The following is a 5000-nucleotide window of genomic DNA, read 5'->3' on the forward strand; positions in this document are numbered from 1 at the left end:
TCTTAATTCTCCTCTTCGTCTTCCCCTTTTCTTCTTCATTCCCCTTTCCTCTACCCGTTCATCATTCCTCTATCTCATTTTCGCCATTTTGCCCATGCCTTTCTCATATCTTTTCTCTTTATCCTTCCTTCATCCTTTTCCCTCTACCCCTATTCGCCCTTCTGCCTTTCACTATCCTCCAATCTTCTTCCTTATCCTCTTCTCTAGCCTCCTTCCTCTCCCTCTCCCTCCCATTCTCTCCACATATCTCTTACCTTGTCATTCTTCCTCTCCTTCTTCACCTTCTCCCGTCTTCTCCCTCTGCTTCTTCACCTCATTTTCCCATTCCCTCTTTTGCACTTTCCTGGTCCATTTTTCTCTCATCTGCCATTTCCCTTCTACTTTCATTTTTCTCCTTTACCCTTTGCGTCCTTCCGCTTCCCTGCACCACTATCTCTATCTCTCGCTCACCCTCTCCTTCTCTGTCCCTTGTTTTCTCTCTATCTCTCCCTCTCCAATACGCTCCCATACACCCACATCCACTCCCTCTCCCAACAGCTAAACCACACCCACTCCTTCTTCCTCTTCCACACGCTCCCCTACACCTTCACTTACTCCCTCTCCCACACCCACTCCCACTCCCCCTCCATCTCATACACCCACTCCTCCTGCCACTCCGACCCGCTCCCATACAGCCACTTGCTCTGCCTCTCCCACACCCACTCCCCTTTTTTCGTCCTCTCCCTCTCCCACACACCCCACAACCAAACTCACTCCCTCTCCTACTCACCCCATACTCATTCCCACTCCCTTTCTCTCCCCTCTTTCCCCTACCCACTCCCACTCCCTCTCCCTCTTCCCCCTATCTACTCACTCCCCACTCCCTCCTCCCTCTTTTCCCCTACCCACTCCCACTCCCACTCCCTCTTCCCCCTACCTACTCCCACTCCCTCTCCCTCCTACCCACTCCCACTCTCTCTCCCTCTTCCCCCTAACCTACTCCCCTTTCTCTCCCCTCTTCCCCATATCCACTCCCTCTCCCTCTTCACCCTACCCACTCCCTCTCCCCTCTTCCCCCTATCCACTCCCACTTCCTCTCCCTCTTCCCCCTGTCTCTCTCCCACACCCACTCCCACCCTTCGCAAAAGCCTTCCCTCCATCACAGCCTGTTCGCTTCCTCACCCTCCCCCCCCCCACCCCCGTTCATCAAGGCGCGAGTTTGTTTACTTTTGGAAAATGGACGACGCTGACCATTACGTTTCTTGTTGCCTATAATGTCTTGATCGATAAACTTACGAAGCGAGTGGGAGAGCGGTAAGGTGATGAAGGATTACGAAAAGAAAAATGAATAAAAGGAAAAAGTGGTTCTTAGTAGAGAATGGGAGAGAGTGGTAAGGTGATGAAGGATTATGGGAAGAAAAATGAATAAAAGGGAAAAGTGTTTTTTTTTAATGAGAATGGGAGAGAGCGGTTATGAAAAGGAAAATTAATAAGTAAAAAGTGATTATTCATAGAGAATGGGAGAGAGTGGCAACAAAATGTGAGGGATGATAACGATAAAGAAAAGAGAGATAAGATGTTAATATTGATAATGATGATAAGACGAAATATGAAAATGACAGTAAGAGGCAACGAGGAAAGGAAAATACGAAAGTAAAGGAAGGGTTTAGTGAAAAACGACATACTGGCTATATTTACGTCAGCAAATTTATAACGTAATTGATGTCAGTGGTGATGACGTCAGCAAAGTCAATTAATTGCAAGATGGTATTGACAGAATAATAATTTCGGAGAGTACTGAAGATGGAATGGTAATGATATGAAAGATGGTAATGCTAATAAAAATATAGTAATTTTGACACATATCAAAAATACTATAATACTCAGCTTAATCCCAAGAAGAACAATTCAAAACAAAATTAAAAAAAACAAAGAATGAAGTAATGTAAAATAACTCAGAATGCTATATATGTAAAAAAAAGAAAAGAGACAAGATACCGGATATTTGAAAATTAATGTTAAGCTTTAAATGTCAGCTGATTAGAATACAAAAGAAAATTGGCGAATCGAAGGCAGGGTTGAGTTGCCAGATGTTGTTTTCTTCTGAAATATGACACACCATAACGATGATGAATAATTCAAAGCGACCTTACGAAGAAGAACGGAAGACATAATTGCCTGATGATGAAGGGGATGTGCAAAAGGAAGAAAGAAACAAAAGACGATAATGAACTATAATTTTCAGGAAATTCAAGAAGAGTAATCAAATAAGAAAATGTTAAAAATCTGTGACTCTGGATATATTTTCTCTTACGTTCTTTCCCTTCCTTTCTCCCTCGTTCTAAAAAGAGAATATAAAAAAAACTTTTAAAAATTGCAAAAGACACGTTAAAAATAGGAAAATCTTTAAATCTTTGCGCAGCTTCCTTCCCTCTCCCTCTCTCCTTTCCTCATTCCATTCCTATCTTCCTTCCCTTCCTCTCTCTCTCTCACCACAATCCCATTCCCCTGTCTTTTCACCCCTCAATTCACTAAATTGCCTCCCTCCCTCCCTCCCTCTTTCCTCGCCCGTCCTAACCAACCCCATCCCTCCCTCCCTCCCCTCTCCCAATTCTCCCTCCCTCCCTCCCTCTTTCCCCTCTCCTAATTCTTCATACCCTCTGCCTCCCTCCCTCCATCTCCTCTCCTCCCTCCCTCCCTTCCCCTCCCCATCCCTCCCTCCCTCCCCCCAATCCCTCCCTCCCCCTCCCTCCCTGCTTCCCTCATCTCCTCCCCATCCCCCCATCCCTCACTCCCTCCCCATCCCTCCCTCACCTCCCTCCCCTCCCCTTCCTATCCCTCACCTCCCCACCCCCCTCCCTCCCTCCCATCCCTCCCCTCCCCTTCCCATCCCCCCCCATCCCCCCCTCCCTTCCCATCCCATCCCTCACCTCCCTTCCCATCCCTCCTTCCCTCATCTCTCCTCTCCCCCTTAAAATCTCCAGCAGCATACTGTCTGGAACCCGTCAGTCGAAACAGCATAACAGCATCACACGAGGTCCTTCGGGATTGCAAGCGTGGCCCTTTGCAACCGCTTCCTCTTGCATGAGTTGTTGCATGCAAGAGGAAACGCGAGGGAAATAAAAAGAGAGAGATCGCGGATGGGAGCAATAGGAAAAGGGGAGGAAGAGAGAGGGGAAAGAGAAGAGAGAAGAAGGAGGAGGAGAGGGGAAAGAGAAGAAGAAGGAGGAGGAGAGGGAAAAAAGAAGAGGAAGAAGGAGTAGAGGGGAAATAGAAGAGGAAGACCGAGAGGGGAAAGAGAAGAAGAAGAAGGAGAGGGGGAAGAGAGGATGGAGAAGGAGAGGGGAAAGAGAAGAGGAAGAAGAGAGGAGAGGTAAGGGGAGAGAGCAAAAAGAAGACAAGAAGGCAAGGAGAAGTGGATTTGAAAAGGAGGAGAGAGGCGGAGGAAAGGAGGGAAAGAAAGGGGAAGAAGATATGAATGAAAGGGGAAGAGAAGTTAAGAGGGGTTGGTAAGAGGCGAAGGAAGGAAAAAGAATGAGAGAGAGGAAAAGGAAAAAAAAGAGAAAGAATGGGACAGGGCCAAAAGAGAAGAGAATAAACGAAGAGGAAAATGGAGGAGAAAAAGGGGAAAGAATGAATAGATAAAAGCAAAGAGAAAGGGAAAGACAGAAAGAAAGAGAAAAAAAACAAAAGAAAGTGACATAACGGAGGAAAAAAAAGGAAGAAAAAGTGAAAAGAAAAAAGAGAAATAAAAAGAGGCGAAAATAGTAGAAAGCGAAGAGGAAAGGTAACAATAGCAGAGGCATATGCGGTTTGTCCGAAAGCTGCGTGGACGCGGGAGACTCGAATAGAAATCCGGAGGGAGAAAGTGGAGAAGAGAGAGAGAGAGAGAGAGAGAGAGAGAGAGAGAGAGAGAGAGAGAGAGAGAGAGAGAGAGAGAGAGAGAGAGAGAGAGAGGGAGGGAGGGAGAGAGAGGAGAGGAGAGAGAGGAGAGGAGAGAGAGGAGAGAGAGAGAGAGGAGGGAGGGACAGACAGACAGACAGGAGAGAGAGAGAGAGAGAGAGAGAGAGAGAGAGAGAGAGAGAGAGAGACAGAGAGAGAGAGAGAGAGAGAGAGAGAGAGAGAGAGAGAGAGAGAGAGAGAGAGAGAGAGAGAGAGAGAGAGAGAGAGAGAGTTGAGAGAGAGAGAGTTGAGAGAGAGTTGAGAGAGAGAGAGAGAGAGAGAGAGAGCGAGAGAGAGCGAGAGAGAGAGAGAGAGAGAGAGAGAGAGAGAGAGAGAGAGAGAGAGAGAGAGAGAGAGGAGAGAGAGAGAGAGAGAGAGGAGAGAGAGAGAGAGAGAGAGAGAGAGAGAGAGAGAGAGAGAGAGAGAGAGAGAGAGAGAGAGAGAGAGAGAGAGAGAGAGAGAGAGAGAAAAGAGGATCTTGGGACTTGCAGTAATGATAGAAATAAAAAATTGAAATTGACACCCGACCGCTGGCGAGGTCGACATCTCAAACATTTTCACCTTCCAACAGAAACGGTATTCTGAATTTCATATATTCATTTATGCATACACACACAAACACACACACACACACACACACACGTACACACACACACACACACACACACACACACACACACGTACACATACCCGCAAACACACACACATATATACATGTGTGTGTTTGTGTGTGTGTGTCTGTATTGGTATCTGCGGCAATATGGATAATCTATACTTGGCAACCCCTCTTATATGTAGAAAATATTCTCTTATTATTTCAGTAAAAAAAAAAAAAAAAAATATATATATATATATATATTATATCATATATAAAAAAAAAAATATATATATATTATACTTTTTCTGACTTTGGCTTCCCATCCATCAGCTTATCAACATTCATGCAAACAAGCACTGGAACATCGCTAAATTAATCCACATCATTCTTATTCATAAACACGAAGTACTTATTAGGGAAACTGATTAAAAGACACGCGGACTTCAAAATTGACGCGCAACGCCATTGTAACCTTCCGCGT

The 5000-nt window shown here is 45.5% G+C and overlaps 1 protein-coding gene across 1 annotated transcript in view; it reads right to left on the reverse strand.

Annotated features, from left to right (window-relative positions):
- Positions 1–5000, reverse strand: part of LOC113812125 (carbonic anhydrase-related protein 10) — a 66722-nt gene that overhangs the window by 8547 nt on the left and 53175 nt on the right. The gene's annotated exons all lie outside the window — the stretch shown is intronic.

Source organism: Penaeus vannamei, chromosome 32 (genome assembly GCF_042767895.1).
Source record: "Penaeus vannamei isolate JL-2024 chromosome 32, ASM4276789v1, whole genome shotgun sequence".
Classification (NCBI taxonomy): Eukaryota; Metazoa; Arthropoda; class Malacostraca; order Decapoda; family Penaeidae; genus Penaeus; species Penaeus vannamei.